Genomic DNA, 20,973 nt, shown 5'->3' with positions numbered 1-20,973 from the left:
GGGCACATGCCTGGGTTGTGGGCTTAATCCCCAGAAAGGGGTGTGCAAGAGGCAGCAGATCAATGATTCTCTCTCATCATTGATGTTTCTCTATTTCTCCCTCTCTTTTTCTCTCTGAAATAAATAAAAAACATTTTTTTAATAGAAGAAGAAAATAAAAGGACAGCCCAACCAGCAGTTCAGTAGTTGAGTATAGACCTATGAACCAGGAGATCATAGTTCAATTCCCAGTCTGGGCACATGCCCAGGTTGTGGGCTCGAGGCAGATGACCAATGATTCTTTCTGATCATTGATGTTTCTCTCCCTCCCTCTCCCTCTCCCTCTCCCTCTCTCTCTCTCTCTCTCCCCCTTCCTCTCTGAAATCAATAAAAAATATATTTAAAAATAAAATAAAAGTAAGTTTCCTATTTAAGCATTTTGAAATTAGTTATCTAAACTCAAAAAGTCTTGAGCAATTGTCCCTCCAGGCTATTAATCAGGGAGAAAACCAGTTTACAAATAAATAAAACCTAAGGCCACCGTTTTAATATTCAAAGACACCTATACAATTTAAATAGGCTTTGAAGAGCTATGATTCATTTCCAGGCCATAACTGCTTTGGTATTTATGGTCTCACTCCCTAAGAATAGTAACATTCACAACCTTCATCCTTTCGCTCCTTCATTCCAAGCCATGGCTGAACATTGACATTATCTGGGACTCTAAATAGGGGTGTATATAATCAACCAACCTTCTTTAGCTCATTGTGTAGCAAGGCAGAAAATGAGGTCATGGGACAAAGAGTTACTTGATATAAGCTTGATCAGATGGACAAGAAGCCAAATTTTCTAAGAAGGAAAAAAAAGGACTAAACTACAAGAATTATCAGAGAAAAAGTTAATCTCATACAACACAATTCAGCCAGAAAAGATCAAGTCAGTGTTCTGTTTGCTCACAGTAAAGACAGCAAGGGGAACAATCCAGAGGCACAGATGTAAAGTAGTAAATAATCCAAAAAATGTTTGCCTTTAGCTCTTGACAAAAATTCTGAAATGTTCTAAATTAAATTAAAGCAGCTGGACAGTGAGAGGAACAGAACAGTCATCCTCCAGTTAATGGCCAATAAGCAGGTAACAAAAAACTGTTCACACCTGTTGGAACTCCCTATTAACTTCGGGGGCTATTTCTGAGATGGTCCAAGAGAGAATAGGTAGGCACCACACAACCCCAGGGCCTCTGCTTCTTATTTCTGTGGCAGACATGGTAGTGCTTTCTACCTACCCTGTGCTGGTGGTTTAGACTTTGGACCCCAGGCCGGTATTCTCTTTTGGCTAGCATTTTGGCTTAATAAAATCTTCAAGAAAAACTTTCATCTGTGAAAGTTTTTTAACACTTTGAAATTCATCTTTTTACCTTCAGCTTAGGCTGATAGAACCTTCTTACATACACTGACAACACTCATTCATTCAGCAAATACAATCAAACCTCCATCTTTTGAACATCTACCATCTCAAATAATTTGGTTCTTGACCAAGTTGTTCACAGAAAAAAAATGTCTCGGTTGTCGAACAAAACTTTGGTTCTCACTCAACACCCTTTCTTTTTTTTTCTTCTTTTTTTAATATATTTTATTGATTTTTTACAGGGAGGAGGAGAGAGGGATAGAGAGCTAGAAACATCGATGAGAAACATCGACCAGCTGCCTCCCGCACACCCCCTACCGGGGATGTGCCCGCAACCAATGTACATGCCCTTGACCGGAATGGAACCTGGGACCTTGCAGTCCCCAGGCCGACGCTCTACCACTGAGCCAAACCGGTTTCGGCTCGACAACCCGTTCATACCTGTATCACCAGTCAGTCACAAGTTTTTCAGGCGACAAACAAAAGAGAGAATGTGCAAGTATGAGTCAGCTTACTGCTAAACCTCAGTAAATTGTGCTGTGAATATTTTTGTGTGTTTTTTTGCTTTTGTTCCTACTTATTAAATAGCAACAAAATGAAATGAAAGTTGGGAGAACAATGATAGAGCTTAGAAAAGAAATAATTGTGAAGTATAATATGTAGTTGTTCATGTGTATAATCTGGCCACCAAGAATGGCATGGAAAAATCCATGATTAGCAACATCCAGAGTGCTGATGTTGCTAAGGATGTGAAAGTGCTCATGAAACAATGATCATAAGAATTAAAGAGATAGAACATTGTTGATTTGGATCAATGAAAAAGCAGTTAGCCAGAGATTACATTATGGAAGCAATGCTAATATAGAAAAGAGAAGATGTTGCGTCTGACCTCCTGAAAGACACCCCGGGAATGAGCGCTGAAGTGATTAGGTTAAGGCTAGTAGTGCATGGTTCCGTAAATTTAAAAAAAGAAGTGGCATTTGTAGTGTATGAGGCATGAGGAAGGTGCCAATTCTAACAAAGTAGCTGTTAATAATTTTGTGACAGAACTTCAAGAACACGTAGAGACTGAGGGATCTATTCCCCAACAAGAAAGAGTTCAACTGTGATGGCCCTAACCAGTTTGGCTCAGTGGATAGAGCGTCGGCCTATGGACTGAAGGGTCCTGCCCTTGGTCCCTTGGAAGGAAGCCCCCGACTGCACTGAATAAAAGGAACCCAAAGAGGACCACACCAAGACATATTATAATTAAAATGCTAAGAGCAAAAGACAAAGAGAGAATATTAAAAGCAGCAAGAGAAAAGCAGTTAGTTACCTACAAGGGAACACCCATACTCTTTGGTGTTCAAATGTCAGCTGATTTCTCAACGGAAACTATGCAGGCCAGAAGGGAGTGGCAAGAAATATTCAAAGTGATGAATAGCAAGAACCTATAAGCAAGATTACTCTACCCAGCAAAGCTATCATTCAGAATGGAAGGTCAGATAAAGAGCTTCACAGTTAAGAAAAGCTAAAGGAGTTCATCACCACCAGACCAGTATTATATGAAATGCTGAAAGGTATTCTTTAAGAAGAGGAAGAAGAAAAAAGTAAAGATAAAATTATGAACAACAAATATATATCTATCAACAAGTGAAACTAAAAATCAAGTGAATTAAAAATCTGAGGAACAGAGTAAACAGGTGAATATAATAGAATCAGGGGTATAGAAAGGGAGTGGACTGATAATTCTCAGGGGGAAAGGGATTTAGGGGGTGCAGGAAGAGACTGGATGAGGACAGTGAGGGGAGGTAAGGGCAGAGGATGTGGTGAGAACCAGGTGGAGGGGAGCTATGGGGGGGGAAAGGAGAAACAATTGTAATAATCTGAACAATAAAGATCTATTAAATTTAAAAATAAAATAAAAAAGAAACTCTACATAAAGGAACTGTTTAAGAGGTGTTTTGAGGTGACCTCTGAATCAGATTTAACCCAAGCGAGGAACATTTTAATATCCTCACTTGCTTGAGACTCACCGACAAAGCCTAAGGGGAAGTGTCTTTCAGGACCAGGCACTCAGCCTGGAAGACACTGTGGCTAAGTCTCTCACTGCAGGACTGGAGGGCGGTAGAGGAGACTGTGTCTCTGAGCAAGTCCACGCTGGTGATGATGTGGAGTTGGTGGAGGACCCCAGCACTGAGCTGACCACAGAGGAACTCCAAGGCCTTCGGCGGAAACAGCAACAGACGGCAGCTGAGGAGTCCTCATCAGAGGAGGGGGAGGGAAGGAAGGCTCTTTCTACTTCACTAATCAAGGAAATGCTTGGGAAATGGGGAAACATTTCTGCGAAGTTTACTGAGAAATATCAACCTGACAAATAAGTAGCAACCTGTGACAGTGCAGTGTTTCACTTCAGACAAGTCTTAAATTGCAGGCAAAAACCAACATCACTGGATAGGTTTTTAGTGAAGCAGAAGCCCAGTGGCTTGAAGCAAGTTCCAGAGGAGCAAAGACATAAAAAAAAAAAAAAAAAAAAAAAAAAAAAAAGCGCCCTAGAACAGCTACATTCTGAGCACTGTGCTGGTGAGTGGGGAGGGGGCGGGGAAGGGGAAATATCCTGGAATTAAGAGTCAATTAAATCACACGCAAAGTGCCTATTTTGATATAATCACACTTAGGGAAGTAAATGCATATAAAACAAACTTCTCTGAATATCCTAATCTTAAATACTTAGCCTCTAAATAACGACTGAGCAACATTTCAGAACATCCTAAGTGGTTAAAAGAAATAAATCTAAAATTAAACAAAACTGGACTGGAAACACAGAGTAACAAACCAGCTATGTAATGTTGGGCAGGTCACTTCATCCATGAAATAGTGCCTGGGACATTAAAAAATTTAAGTTTCTAACAAATTAAAGATTCTAATAAACTCCTCTAAGCAATTTTAATGTGGAGCATTTATCAAGCCACATTTCACAAAATTTTTATTGTCAGAGGTCTGTTCAGAAAATAAATAAATAAATAAATAAATAAATAAATAAATAAATCTGGAAAAGGCTGGATTAAATAATATTCGTGGGGAGGGGTTTGGGATGGGAATGGGGCAATGAGGACAACTATGTGATACCTTAATCAATAAAGTAATTAAAAATAATAATATTATTAAGCATTTTGCTTTACTGAATGACTTTTTTAGAACCATTAATTTGCTGTTCTGTGTCATAGTAGGAAACTTTTGCTAACCAGACTTTTATATTCCACAAAGCAGTTCAATTTTAAAATTAAAAAATTAGGAACCCTCATAAAATTGTAAAATGTATTTTGCCAAGTAAAAATACTTTTTAAAATCACAACCTATCAGCATCATTCCATGCAAAAGTATTTAAAAGTATTTAAAATAAAAAAGGAATAAAGAACAGGCCTTTTGTCCAGGCCAATGTGGCTCAGTTGGTTGGTGTCCTCTTGTGTGCCAAAAGGTTGCTGGTCCAATTCCCAGTCAGGGCACACGCCCAGGTTACAGGCTCGACCCCCAGGAGGGGCCCTGCCGGAGGCAGCCAGTGATGTTCTGCTCTCACATCGATGTTTCTCTTTCTCACCCTCTCCCTTCCTCTCTTTCTAAAAGTCAATAAAAACTATATTTTTTAAAAAAGAACAGGCCTGTCAATTAGATTAAATAACGGACTTCTCTTCTAAATAATTCAATGCTCTCCTTTCTACCATGTGCCCATGGAGCAATCCCAGAACTTCTGATGCACTCATATAATACTTGGAATTCTAGTGTAAACCTTCTGTCAATGAGAGGAATTTTAAAAGTCTGATCTAATTCACTTCAGGGACATTTAGGTCAGGAAGATCACATACAAACTAGACTGATGAAAGTAGCCATTGACCATTACCCAGTAAGAATATAGTGAATTAACTGAATAGAGCTTTAAGAATAAAAGAAACAGCCCTAACCGGTGTGGCTCAGTGGATAGAGCGACAGCCTGCAGACTCAAGGGTCCCAGGTTTTATTCTGGTCAAGGATATGTACCTTGGTTGCAGGCACATGCCCAGTACAGGGTGTGCAGGAGGCAGCTGATTGATGTTTCTCTCTCATCTGATATTTCTAACTCTTTCTCCCTCTCTCCCTTCCTCTCTGTAAAAAATCAATAAAATATATTTTTTTAAAAGAATAAAAGAAACAAAGAGAGATATTTATAAAATAGTCCTAAAAAGGAAATTGTCCCAGGCCAAATTTACCTGTTACTGAATCCCAAGTCTTCTTAAAAAATGACCTTTTAATTTTATCAGCAGTACCAGCATTAAGAATGCATGCCCTACCAGGTTTGGCTCAGTGGATAGAGCATTGGCCTGGGGACTGAAGGGTCCCAGGTTCGATTCTGGTCAAGGGCATATGCAGGCTCGATCCCCAATTGGGGGTGTGCAGGAAGCAACCGATCAATGATTCTCTCTCATCATTGATATTTCTCTCTCCACCCCCCCCTCTTTCTTCCTCTCTGAAATCAATAAAAATATATTTTAAAAAAATGTATGGCTTTGCATTATGATGTCCTCAATTGTAATAATCTTAAGATTGTTCATTATAGTAAAAAAAAGAAAATATAGGTTGTAACTCATAAAGGAGGTTCATTTCAGAAATAAAATTTAAGTTCCTGGCACAGGTGTGGTTCAGTGAACTACAGAACAAAATTTCCTTACACAAAATCCAAAAATATCCGAAAGCTCAAGTCACTAAACCACAGATATAATAAATATAACTGTCTAATTTTACAGAAAAGGAAAACTAAGGCCCTTGTAAGATTCAATAATTGGTTTAAAGATTAAAACTTTTCCCCCTACAGTGCTATAATATTTATATATAACTAATAAAACCAATAAAAGCACTTATAGAAAGAAAGGGCTGGTAACAGTTGCAAAATAAGGGCTCACGATTAGTTCCACAGCTGGCAGCCAGACTGTTTATTCTGAAAGCCCTTTCCTAGCATTTTAAACATAGCTCAAACCTAAAATGGGCAAAAAGGCATTTGCTCTAATCTTGAGATAGCTATATTATTTTAATGTTTAAACACAAAGTCAAAAGGAACAGAAAATACTTAAATACTAATTCCACTACTCATTTTCCCCAACATTTTATGAATCTCATTACTTCCTCCTGAACACAAAACAAGTACTAGCACAGCTCTTGAAATATATAGGTACCAATAGTTATTGAAGAATGCAGAGATTACTGATATTATTGCATGATCTAGTGCCTATTACTAAAAGGTTATTATCAAATGTAGAGATTTCAAAGTGCTATACTTCTAAACAGAGTGTTTGTGTGTGCGCCCAAAGAAAACGTCCAGACTCAATTACACTCAGGAATGAAAACAGACCTACCTCTGGATCCTCTGTAGGATGGAACAGACCTATGTTACACTGCAAACCTAATTTAAAACCTTGGGAACTCTGAATCTGCTCATCTAGTATTATATGTCACAACAGGATGCTACTGTGATATTAAAACAAGTCTCCCTCACTGAATCAGCACATATACTTGGCACAGAATAATAAACCAATAATTCTAGTGATGAATAAAACCACACTGAAAAATTTAAGGAATTAAACACTGTCATAATTCTCACTTATTAATATTACTTTCAATTAAATATTACTTAACAGAGTTAAGTAATCTAAAAAATGCAAATTAAGACTAGTATTGGCCCAGCCAGTTTGACTCAGTGGTGGAGGTCTACCTATGAACCGGGAGGTCATGGTTCGATTCTGGTCAGTTGCAAGCTCGATCCCCAGTGGAGAGGGCATGCAGGAGGCAGCCCATTGATGGTTCTCTCCTCACTGATGTTTCTGTCTCTCTCCCTTTCTCCCTTCTTCTCTGAAATTAATTTTTAAAAAAAGAATTTTTTTATTTTTTATTATTTTTTTTTTTTTTAAGAACAAGCAATGAGCTGAAACCGGTTTGGCTCAATGGTAGAGCGTCGGTCTGCGCAGTGAAAGGTCCCAGGTTCGATTCCGGTCAAGGGCATATACATTGGTTGCGGGCGCATCCCCAGTAGGGGGTGTGCAGGAGGCAGCTGGTCAATGTTTCTCTCTGATCGACGTTTCTAGCTCTCTATCTCTCTCCCTTCCTCTCTGTAAAAAATCAATAAAATATATTTTTTTAAAAAGAAAAAGAACAAGCAATGAAAGCTAACTTGCTGAATTTTCCTTTTACATATTATTAGCCAAAAGTAAATATAGGATTATAGTTTCATACTACACAGGCAATCAAAGTATATTTTTTCCAAACCAACAAGTTCAAGGTATAAAATTTCCATTCCTCAATCTAACTTGTCTTTAACTGAAAAACATTAATTCCTCTAAACATTCAACAGTGAATATATGATAAGATCAGAACCTAATAACTGGAAGTATAAATTACAATCAGGGAACCAACAGCTTTATAAATGTGTCTGAGGATAAAAGTACTTCAGACTATCCCTTAAATTACAGAAGATTCAGCCCTGACGGGTGTGGCCCAGGAAAGAGTGTCAGGGCCAAGCACTGAAAGGTCGTGGTTCAATTCCCGATCAAGGACACGAGCCTGGGTTGCAGGTTCACTCCTGTGCCCATCAGTGCAGGTGCCAGAAGCAACCAATCAAGTATGTCTCTCACATCAATGTGTTTATCTCTCCCCTTTCCTTCTTTCCTCCCTCCTTCCCTCCCTCCCTCCTCTATCTCTCCCTGTCCCACTTCCTGCGTCCCTCCCTGGCTTCCATTCTCTTTAAAAATCTATGGAAAAAATATCCTCGGTTAAGAATTAAAAAAAAAAAAAACCAAGAAGCTCCAACGCTGCAGTCCATTGCTATGAGCCAACCCTTTATTTTTTGTTTTATGAACATTATTATCCCCATGATTTTCAACATTTACAAAAGCAGAAAGAGGCAAGAAGAAAAAGCCTACAAGTATAATTTCTACATTCAACAAGTACTTATTGAATGAATATTATGTATCAGGTACTGTTCTAAAACACTCATGGAAAACAAAGTAGCAGTAAGGGCAGTGAGGAAGTGAGAAATTTAAATGCATATAGAAAAAAATGTCTATAGGAAAAGTAAACCAAGTTTAAAGGAAAAAGACTGAATCTTGCAGTATGTGAAAAGTACTATGCTAAACTACTAAATAATAAGAGAGAAGAAGAGCAACTAATAGAAAATGTTTTCTGAGAAGACTAGAAGGCATTGTCAATGAAGACAATACAATTATCTCGAGGACATTTTGAACATCTATTGAATTGTTTTGGTAGTCATAGCTATAAAGAAATGCTTTATTGCATTTAATGTGCAAAGGCAAGAAAGCATAAAAAATTCCAGCACAAAGAAATGTCTCTAGGGGAGAAACCAAGATGGCGACATAAACACCTGAACTTGCTGCCTTGCACAACCACTTCAAAACTACAACTAAAAGACAAAATGAACATCATGCAGAATCACAGGAAGGCTGAGTGGAAATTCTACGACTAGAAGGGAAAAGAAAAGCACGCTGACACTCAGAGGAGGTGCGGAAGTGAAGTGCGGAGGCATGGAGGCACGCACCGAGAGGGCGCAGGAGTCTTTCTCCATCAGGAGGGAGACACAGCTCCCGACTGCTCCGAACTCCAGCTCCAGGTGAGACTCTGGGAACCCAGACTCATACAGGGGGAAACTGGACTGCCTGGCATCGGGCCAGAACACGAGGGTGACTTTTCTCAGAAGTTACAGCGATTACCGCAGGACACTGCCACCGGGAGGCCTCTTAGGGCAGGGTTGAAGGTCAGCCATTACTGCTTGCTCCACCCTGTTGATTCCATGAGACTCTGCCCCACCAAATTTACAACCCCAGCCCAGCTTTTGCATATAGGTATATTTATATATTTTATATATTATATTTATATTTTATATATTAAGATAAATGAATTTCCTTTCATTAAAGGGATTATTTCAAAATACTTATTATAAAAAGAGGGCACTGGATCTGACAGGTTTGAGAACCACCAGGCTAGAAGAACAACATCACTGTAGGATACCTGCAGGTCTCAGTTAACCCAGAAAAAAGCAGAAAAGGGAACGTAACTATGGGATTATTTTTCTTTCTTTTGAGAAAGTAAAATCTAAGCATGGGGGAAAGTATTACTGGAATATGGTTCTCTGGGTTTAATATCTATTCAAATCTGCACATCAGAGAGCAACAGGAGGTAAAGAACTTCCCTGGGACACTTGTTGAAATTATCAAGGAGAGAGATTACCTATGTTGACAAATTTGCAAGAAAAACAAAACTGCCTGCCTATTTTGGGAAATGGGGCTGGACAATCTAACATTAAAACAAATGTGCCTAGTTTAAAAATCACCAGAGCCAACTAACTACTACCGTGTTTCCCCGAAAATAAGACATCCTCCGAAAATAAGACCTACTTAAAGGTTTCCTTCTGAGTGAAATATAAGGCAACCCCCTGAAAATAAGGCCCCCCCTAGGCTAAACATGAGAGATTTGGTCCACTGATTCTGAAAGAAATGGAGTCACAAGAAATTCACCAGGAAATTCAGGAATTGGATTGTTATGCTGATGTTCCAGAAGATGATGACATGATTGTCATTGAATAAATGAGTAAATTCTTGATACTGTAGGATTCACAGTTTGTCTGGTTTGTGTTGACAACTACCATACTACCGTACCATATACAAGTAATAAATTTCCTTTATTTTCATTTAACAATAAATGTGTACCGTATTCTTCTTCGTGGAAAAATAAGACATCCCCTGAAAATAAGACCTAGCGCATCTTTGGGAGCAAAAATTAATATAAGACACTGTCTTATTTTCGGGAAAACAGGGTATTTGACAACATTCCTCTAGATACATCTAAGGAACTGTGAACTGAATTTTAAAAGATTTTTTTAAATCTTTCAGAATCTAACCTACAATTCTGTATGTGAAACTGTAAGAACTACCTCAACTGTTTCTACTATGGTAAAGGCCCTATTTCTGTACAATTAAGGATTACTCATTCCTACATTACCTTTCAATCAAAAATGACATAAGCCCATTTCTCTTAATGCTCTCCATTCAAGCTTCCAAAAAGGTCACCTCAGTATCATTTTACAGTAGGATATACCAGGATAAACTGAGTCACATGACTCGGCACCAGTCACATGAAGAGTTAGTATTAGAAAATTAATAACTTCACCCTCTCTACCAATAGTTCAAAGAAACTAAAAGTTTAACCACAAAATCTCCTGGCTCATGAAACATCTAAGAGGTATAAGAGAAACAGAGAAAGTAAAACTTGAAAAATGCTAAAATGAGCTATAAAAAAACTAAAAGTTAGGCTTGTTTCTCCTTTTTGCTTTATTTTCAAACTAGAATGTCCAGCTGCCTTAATAAGTTACTAGTACATTTACGTTACCACCTCAGTTAATTCCCAAATAACAAAAAGTTGGGAACTTTTCTTTGAGAAGTTACCCTACAATGTGTAAGTTGAAAGGAGTGATCCAAATCCTCTAGTCTCAGTAACCAGAAGAAGATAAAGTGACCCCCAACAGTTACTGCTGTAAATGGAATAGCGGCCACAATCCCTCCATGAACTAAACATAAAGAAAGTGTTAGCTGTCAGTACATCCCCCCTAAATATAAGAAATTTCATCTGCAGTGAGTTTAAGATTTTATTCTTCCCCATACTGGGAAAATCCCACAGATTTTCCCATTACAGTAGGTCCTCGGGGTACGTGGGAGATCCGTTCCTATGGCGCCACATAACACAATTTTCGCCGTAAGTCAGAACCCACCTACATAAGCACCTCCGTCACTCACATGGAGCACAGACACAGCCATAATGAAGTGAAACAGTAAAAAAAAAATTTAGATGAAGATAATTCCTGACCTTTACTTGTGGTAAATAAAGAATAAAAACATAAAGCAGCCGAAACCAATTAGGCTCAGTGGATACAGCATCGACCTGATGTTCAATTCCGGTCAAGGGCATATACCTTGGTTGCGGGCACATCCCCAGTAGAGGGTGTGCAGGAGGCAACTAATGGATGTTTCTCTCCCATCGATGTTTCTAATTCTCTATCCCTCTCCCGTCCTCTCTGTAAAAAATCAATAAAATATATATATTTTTTTAAAAAAACATAAAGCACATATGTACAAATGTCAAAATGACGGGACTTTTTTTAATAAATAAATGAGAGATGGCGACGTAACCACAAAACGACGTGGACATACATCGAGTCCGATGTAACCCGAGGACTGTCTGTATTTATATCTCTATCAATAGAATTAAGACTAGAACTAGCCTTCTACCCATAAGAATGCATATATCTTATTTCTAGATCCTTAGGGGGTGGAGGGAATATATTTACTGATGCTGTATGTTCAAATTTCCTGTGGCAATACATACATTTTGTACCACTGAAGTCTTTTAGAACTCACAACACTAATGCCACTACAAAAAAAAAAACCTATCTTTATATATAAAAGACTAAGTGATCATCTGACCGTCCAACCAACCAGTAGGTATGACGTGCACTGACCACCAGGGGGCAGATGCTCAATGCAGGAGCTGCCGAACTGCAGTGAGTTGGCAGTGGAGGTTTTCAGGTGACACACCCCAGAACCAGAGGGGAGGGAGCCCGATTCCTCGTAGGGCCACCTTCGGCAGCGTGTTACTTTGTTCCTGGGACGCTGCCGATCCCGAATCTGGTTTACTGCACACTTGCATTTGCATTCCACACCCTGTAGGACAGCAACTTTGCAGAGTGCTCTCCCACTCCAGGACCCCCGGGGGATGTCAGAGAGCCGGTTTCAGCCCCATCTCCCCAGGCAGATGGACCCTGCTCGCTCCAAAGACGCCCTTCGAGCCACAGCACCCAGGTGAGCTGGCTGGCCAGGGAGGGACCACAGGAGGTTGGCTCCATAGCATGTCCGGTCACCTCACCCAGTCCTGTTCCCCGGCCACCACCCGGGACCACCTGCATTCGTCCCCACACGGGAGCCAGGGCCAGGAGCTGGAAGACACCAGTGTGAGTTTTCTTTCTTCCCCCTCCCCCACCCCCCCACCGCCCGCTCCTCACGCCCTTCAAGTCACTGCGCCGCCCAAGAATTCTAATTAATTCCTTTCAATGTGCACGAATCCGTGCACCGGGCCACTAGTATTTAATAAGCAACTGCTACATAGAACCAGATTGATGATAGATAACCAAGTAGACTTTTCAGCTTAATAGCACACTTTAAGATAATCTAATAATTAAAACCTATCAAACACAGCTCAAATTACTAAGTTGCTTCCCCTAGTTCAACAACATACTAACTTGACCTAGACACAGCTCTGGGATCTTCCTAAGAATCATGAATCTTAAAGAGCAAGATCAGCGGGCTTAGAATTTTAAGAGTCACAAAGTCTTTAATAAATCTACTTTTAAACTACTCACTATAAGTTAGAAAAGTTTTCCTGTATTAGAGCCATGACAACTATAGCACAATGATAATGACTTGTGGAACATCTGATAAAAAGCCAAACTAGAAAACATTACTTATTGATAAGGTTGACATTTTATTAGATCAAAGAAGGTGATATAACAGAGCCTCAGAGGTGAGCAATACACTGGCAGTTATTTCTTTTTTTAAATTACTATTTTATTGATTTCAGAGAAGAAGGGAGAGGGAGAAAGAAATAAAAAACATCAATGATGAGAGAGAATGGATTGGTTGGCTGCCTCCTGCATACCCCTTACTGAGGGTCGAGCCCGCAACCTGGGCTTGTGCCCTTGACAGGAATCGAACCAGGGACCCTTCAGTCCACAAGCCAACGCTCTATGCACTGAGCCAAACCTTCAAGAGCCATTGGCAGTTGTTAACTAGACTGGTCCCTTACCTGAATCTGAATACTCTGATCTCCATAAAACATGTAAGAAGCACCTTCATATACACCAAAAGTAGCTGACTCTGCATGTGATTCATCTCATCTGTTCAATGATGACCACCAGATTCAGTCTCACAAAGCAATATTTCCCGGCCCTGTTTTAGAGGGGAGAAAGGGAGAACAGAGATGGGTGGAATGACGCCTCTACATTCTGTGACAAAGCCCTCTGCGGCACTACCCAGTCAGCCCTCAACGTAGCATGGTAATTCCTTCCGTTTTGACGTAAGGATAATCAGATGAGGTAGAAGCTTCTGGTGTTTTGAAAATAATTTTAAATTACTTAATTTATTTTATCACCTGATGACCCAAAAATATACATTTACTCAATCATATATAAAATAAGCCCTGGGGTGTCAGACCATATAATCAAAACCTCTTATTTCAAAATACAGATTTAGTACTCACTAAATTTTACTAAAATTATTTTCACTATAAATAAGAAAACATTTTTAAATAGAGGAAGAAATTTCTAAACCAATACTCACTTGTAGAATGGGGACTTTTTTGAAATCTGAGATAACAGTACCATTGAATGTCATTTTCACTTTAAAATTCCCTTCATGGTTTCCCCATATTTTATATCTTCTTTCTAAATGAAAATTTTTATCTGAGAAGATCCAAATCAAAGACACATATAGCTAAAATGAATCGTCAGGATTAGAAGTAAGGAATGTTAATTCACCAAATTAACTCAATCAAATGTGGCTTAACCTATCCTATATAGCTTTACACATATTTCAACCTCTCTCAGAAATTATAGCCAAAACTATTTCTTCTAATACAGACACTAAAGTTGTTTGGGCCTCAAGTGCCCATCAGTTAATAAGTGGATAAAACAGCTGTGGTACATTTCTACCATGGAATACTGTGCAACACTAAAAAAGAAGGATCCCTTTCCCTTTGAGACAGCATCGAGGGGCCTGGAGAGTGTTATGCTAAACAAAATAAGCCAATCAGAGAAAGGTAAGTATCACAGGATCTCACTCATGTGGAATCTAAAGAACAAAATAGATCCAGAGAGTAATCTGAGAATCCAAGATGGCTGCACAGGCAAACACCTAGCCGCAGCCGCACACAACAATTTCAATAAAATACAACTAAAATATAAAATGGACATTACCCAGAACTACAGGAAAGTCAACTCACTGGAAATACAACGAGAAGCAAGGAGAAAACCAGAAGGAAGAGCGGAGGAGCTGTAAAAGCCTAAGGTACGGAGACACGCGGCGTGCGCGGAGGACGGAGCCGGAGAGGAGGGAGGCTGAGTGCCTGGCTGGCGTCCCCTAGTGGGAAGGAGACAAAAGCTCCGACTGTAGAACCCCAGTTCCGACTGCTCTGAACCCCAGTTCTAGGCCAGACCCTGGGGGCCCAGGCTCAAACAGAGGGAGCTGGGCTGTAAGGTGGGACTCCGGGGGAGCGGCGAAAGGAGGTCCCGGCAGAGCGCACATTGCGCGCAGAGAAGGGACGGTTGGCTGAGCCGCGGGATTGCCCTGGCGGGAAGGAGACAAAAGCGCCAGACTGCTCTGAACTCCACTTCCAACTGAACTGAACCCCAATACCGGGCTCATTGTGGGAGAGCATAGACTGTTTGGCAGCAGGCGAAAATCAAGGGCACCTTTCTCTCAGAGGAGCTTGCAACGAATACTGAAGGACCCCGAGACTCAGGAGCCACATAGGGCAGGGCTGTCGGAAGCCAAAGCTGTAGGCTCCACCCTGAAACCCCGCCCAATCTGGGAAGCTGCGAAAATGCCGAGACGAAATAGATCACAAACAAAAGAAATGGAGGACAAAAAGCGACTGGATATAGAGTTCAAATCTACGCTTATAAGGTTTTTCAAGAATTTCCTAGAAAAGATCGATAAGACCTATGAGGATATGTAAAGGGATCAACTAGAATTAATAAGGAATCAACAAGAAATGATAAGGGATCAACAAGAAATAAAGAATACATTGTCTGAAATAAAAAATATTATATAGAGTCCTAAAAACAGAATGGAAGATTGCAAGAATCAAGTCAAAGATTTGGAACATAAAGAGCCAGAAGACACTCCTCCGCAGAAGCTAGAAGGCAAGAGAATCCAGAAAATTGAAGATAATGTAAGAAACCTCTGGGACAACTTCAAGCGAACCAACATCAGAATTATGGGGATCCCAGAAGAAGAGAGAAAGCAAGATATCGAAAACATACTGAAAGAAATAGTGACAGAAAACTTCCCCCACAGTGAAAGAATTAGACTTATAAGTCCAGGAAGCGCAGAGAACTCCAAACAAAAGGCATCCAAAGAGGACCACACCAAGACAAATCATAATTAAAATTCCAAGAGCAAAAGACAAAGACAGAATATTAAAAGCAGCAAGAGAAAAGCAGGTAGTTACCTATAAAGGAGCACCTATATGATTGTCAGCTGATTTCTCAACAGAAACCATGCAGGCCAGACAGGAATGGCAAGAAATATTCAAGGTGATGAATAGTAAGAACCTACAGCCAAAGATAATCTATCCAGCAAAGCTATCACTCAGAATCGAAGGTCAGATAAAGAGCTTCACTAATAAAAAAAAGCTAAAGGAGTTCATCACCACCAAATCAGAATTATATGAATTGCTGAAGGGGTTCTTTCAGAAGAGAAAGTAAATAAAGGTAAAAATTATGAACAACAAATACGTAACTATCAACAAGTGAATCTAAAAACCAAGAAAATTAAAAAAAAAATCTGATGAACAATACTACAATAACTGTTGAATATAATAGAATCAGAGGTATGGAAGGGGAGTGAACTGACGATTCTTAGGGAAAAGGGGAGAGGGGGATGTGGGAAGAGACTGAACATAAACTGTGCACCTATGGATGAGGACAATGGGGAGTGGGGAAAGGGCAGAGGGTGGGGTGGGAACCTGTTGGAGGAGAGCAATGGGGGGAGGGGGGGCGCGGGGGAGGAACATTTGTAATAATAGGAACAATAAAAATTTATTTAAAAAAAAAAAAAAGCCAAAACCGGTTTGGCTCAGTGGTAGAGCATCAGTCTGCAGACTGAAAGGTCCCAGGTTCGATTCCGGTCAGGGGCATGTACGTTGGTTGCGGGCACATCCCTGGTTGGGGGTGTGCAAGAGGCAGCTGGTCAATGTTTCTCTCTCATCGACGTTTCTAGCTCTCTCTCTCTCCCTTCCTCTCTGTAAAAAATCAATAAAATATATATATTTTTTTTTTAATTAAAAAAAAAAGATCCAGAGACAGAAGTATAGAAAAACAAAAACAAACAAACAAACAAAAGCATAGAACAGACTGGGGAATCTCAGAGTGAAGGCAGGGGAGGGTGGTTGGGTGGGAAGAGATCAACCAAAGAACTATTATACATAATGCCTAACCCAAGAACCCAGACGATAGTACGGTGAAGGCGGGGGCGGGCTAGAGGTCAATGGGGAAGGTGAAGGAGGGGGCTCCAAAAGAACCAAATAAATAAATAAAGCTGGGCCTGCTAATCTTTCATTGTAGGACTGACAGAAAAATGATAAAAACCGAAGGATACTTTCAAGGCAAAAGTAGAGTAAGCTATTGCTATAGTCACATATACTTCCAAATGTATCAAGAAGTGCTATATCCTAGGGACAGGGTAAGGGAGAATCAAGAGTTTTAAAATAAATTTTGCAACCCAATCCCACTAAACACAATTATGGTTCTGCTATGTGGTGAATAAGTTGGCAAGAGATTAGGTACCTGTAAAGCAGCCTTCCCACTGATCAGCTGAAGAAAACTACCCAGCAATAGCTCGTTAAAGGCTGATGTAAACTCAATACTCAGTCTTAGGTGTTCAGAGAGGACATATCTCCCAGCAATAGCTCACTGAAAGCTTATGTAAAGCTCAATACTCATCCTCAGGTGTTCAGAGGATGATTACTCATGGTGATGAGTCCTGTGATCCAACTTGCTCAAAAGTAAAGTACCTTCTTCAGAAGCAAAATAAGTCAAGACAAAGAAAAACTTCATTCCTGATAAGTTGGGTCTGCTATCCTCAAAACATCCAGATTTCTCACATGTGTCCAGCAGAAGAAACATCACATGCTTAATGTATGATGAGTACCTGCAAGTAAGTTTTTCAAATTTATATAAAATTTTATTTTTAAAAACTTTTCAATGTTTCCTATACAAACAAAAATCGTATTTACTGACTTACCAGTGCTTGGGTTGGTTTTTCAGTAGCAGAGCTACCCACTTACTGATCTGTGTGTTTTTTTTCTGGAAGTATTTGTGTTTGTGTTTTTTGTTTTGTTTGTTTGTAAAAATATATTTTATTGATTCTTTTTACAGAGAGGAAGGGAGAGGAATACAGAGTTAGAAACATCGATGAGATAGAAACATTGATCAGCTGCCTCCTGCACACTTCCCACTAGGTATGTGCCCACAACAAAGGTACATGCCCTTGGCCAGAATCAAACCTAGAGACCCGGTGCACAAAATTCATGGGGGGGGGGGGGGGGGGGCGCGGGTGTCCCTCAGCCCAGCCTGCACCCTCTCCAATCTGGGATCCCTCTCACAATCTGGGACTGCCCCTGCCAGCCTGGTTGCCCCCAACTGCCCTCCCCTGCTGGCCTGTTTGCCCCCAACTGTCCCCCCCTGCCCTGCCAGCCTGGTCGCCCTCAACTCCCCCCAACACCAGGCTGGTCACCCCCAACTACCCCCCCCCCAACCTGGTCGCCCCATGCAGCCTGTTCAGTCGTTTGGTCATCCCTCACTAAACCCCCCTCACTAACCCCTCTGCCAACCTTGTCACCCCAAGCAGCCTAGTAACATACAGTAACAATCGTTACTGTTACTGTGACGATTCCCGGACAATTTGCATATTCCTCTATTATTAGTATAGATTGGTTTCAAAGAGGGAGAGAGAGATAGAAACAGCAATGATGAGAGAGAATCATTGATCAGCTGCCTCCTGCATATCCCCTACTGGGGACTGAGTCCTCCAACCCAGGCATACGCCCTTGACCGGAATCGAACCTAGGATCTTTCATCTGTAGGCTGATGCTCTATCCGCTGAACCAAAGCAGCTAGGGCTTGACCTGATCATTCTTATAACCAACATTTTCAAGATATTGATAACAGTCTGGATTAAGGATATAGAAATGGCCATAAAACTCACTGGCTTATCTATGAATAAAAACTATACCCCAAACTTCACGGCACCTTTTCCTAAAAATGTGTAACTATCTACTAAATGTCTCCCTCTTTCATACTCAGTATATGCTACAAATTCTTAATTTGAATTTTGTCTATCCTGTGGAACTCAATTTAAAATCCACCTCTCACTCTTTCCCTGACCTCACCCATCCTCCCTTCCTCTGAATTCTAAAGCACATATATCCATCTTCATTCACCTTATATTTTTTCCATGTTTGTCACATCTTTTCTAAAAAACTATAAGGTTCTTCAGGGCAGGTACCATATTCCCAGGTATGCCTTATGGACAGCCAGCAGAGAACCTTTATGTACGGATAAGTATTCTGTCATATTTAATTGCACTAGACCTTAATTGACAAGTCAGGCACCACAAATAATGTGGTGCCTCTGGGCCATCAAGGTGAGGCTTAGAAAAATACCTGAAGTCTTTCAAAGTATCCCTTTTCAAGAGCACTTCACAACGAGGACTTCAGGTGGTAAAAAGAGAAGATGTAAGTTGTGGAAAGTTAGACTGTTTTCTCACCCTTAAAGGTCAATAACCCAACGGCTTAAAAGACGTTAAGAGCTAAGTATGGTGACAGATGGGTACTGGACTGTTTGTGATCACTTTGTAAGGTATAGAAACATCAAAGCACTATGCTATACACCCGAATCTAATGTAACATTGTATGTCAACGTAGTTTAAAAACAGCTTTACATGGGGGAGGGGGGGAAGGGCGAGGGAGACACGGCTCCAAAAGAACCAAGGCCGCAATGTTCAACAAGGCACCACATGTCACTGGTCGCACAGGGCGGACAAAATCCAGACGCCATGTCTGTGGTGAGGGGACTGGGGGCACTGATGTCCCCTGGAAAAACTCAAGGGCCTGCTCTTCTCAGTACCGAAATAGGGCATAAAGCACACACGGGCACAGACAGGCAATCACAACCAAGTAACACACAATAGCAAGGAAATTCTGAGATGCTCTCCATTAAAATTACAGAGGACAGAGAGTGAGAGAGAGAGACAGAACAATTCGCTTCTTAATAGCTGTGAACCAGCTGACAAAAGACTGCTCACATTCCTCCCATCCCCTGCTGGCCCTCCAGATTGATTTCCAGGTGGCCCTTTCCGCAGGTTACCCTGGCCAGGCACCAGCAGCCACGAGCCTCAGCTCCTTCACACGTGGGCCTTCCCAAATGCTGCCCGCCGCCCATCCACAGGAGGGGACATTCTCCCTGTGGACTCTGTGCCCAGCCCAGACCTGGCCCCCTTCCCCGGCTCCCGCCTTCCTGCCTGGAGCTCATGAAAACTCTTTCACCCAGTTTACATCTTCCCTGACGTATGAAAATGCCTGCAAACTCCCAGATGATGGACACGTTACCGTTCCTACCGAGCTGGTGATGTATAGACTCCATGCCCCAAGGCTGGCCTGCGTTTTGGCCCGCAATGGCCTAATGAGCCCTCTCTTTTAAAAACATCTCCAGCCATCTATGAACATTTTTGTTTGTTTGTTTCCTAAAATGAAACTGTTGGGGCAAATGGAAAAGAAAGAAAATGCCACGAAAGCCTGAAAAAGCACCACTTTAGGTGAGAAGGCTAAAGCGCCCTTGGGCGCTATTTCACGGGATTCCATTTGGGTGTCTAAGAAATAAGGCATTCGGCCTGCACACCTCCCTAGACGTGCCCATGGACTGAACCTGACAGTTAAGTGGTTTGGCAGCCGCCCTTTCGTAAGACTGAACCTTTACACTTCTAAGCAGAACTCTCCTCTTTATTTATTAAAGGGCAGCCAGTTGTAATTTTTACAGGATTGTGTGAGCTGTTCAAGCTCTTTAACTTCTGAACGGGACATTAGCTTCCAAAACCACGATGGGGATAAATATGGAAATCCTTTTAGTTTCAATTCCTTTCGGTGAAAATTCACAGAATTCATATTACCATGAATTTTCTTTAGCCGTCTCGTCTCATCAGCCTGGTCCGAGTAGGCTCAACCAAAAAAAAAAAAAAAAAAAAAAAGGACTCTAGTGAATGGACATTACTACTGAGTCTTCTTGTAAGTAGCCATAAATGAACCAAAATAGTATCACCAAATTTAGGTATGAAATTCCACATGTGCAAAGTACTGTTAAGGTGAACCATTTTTCATGAGATTTATAAAACTATTTGAAATATTAAAAAGCATTATCTTTTAAGAGTGGGGGGGGGGGGGAGAAAAAAAAAACTAGAACTATCCTAACTCCTTCTGAAGGACGAGCATTCTCCAGGGTGGGTCTCCCTGCAGCAGCCCGGGCCCGGCACTGCCCGGGTTTGCTGGCCTGCGGCAGAGGCGGGTTCTCTCCCTCTCCAGGGGCCCACAGCCAGCCTGGCACAAACCGGAGCGAAGCGATGTGTGTCAGCGGATGCGGTCCTCAGCATTCTGCCCTGGATCTGGTCGTGAGAGGCGCACTGGGGGAGGGGGCCGGTCGGAGACGGTGCTCCAGACCCTGGCAGCAGGACAACCAAGATAGCCAAGTTGAAACAA

The 20,973-nt window shown here is 41.0% G+C and overlaps 1 protein-coding gene across 3 annotated transcripts in view; it reads right to left on the bottom strand.

The window, feature by feature from the left end:
- The window catches only part of RNF115 (ring finger protein 115), a 72,064-nt gene that overhangs the window by 50,065 nt on the left and 1,026 nt on the right, over positions 1 to 20,973 (bottom strand). The gene's annotated exons all lie outside the window — the stretch shown is intronic.

Source organism: Pipistrellus hanaki (assembly GCF_964339955.1).
Source record: "Pipistrellus hanaki genome assembly, chromosome: 18".
NCBI lineage: Eukaryota > Metazoa > Chordata > Mammalia > Chiroptera > Vespertilionidae > Pipistrellus > Pipistrellus hanaki.
Note: the sequence above shows the minus strand (reverse complement) of the source record. Positions and strands in the feature narration are given on the sequence as shown.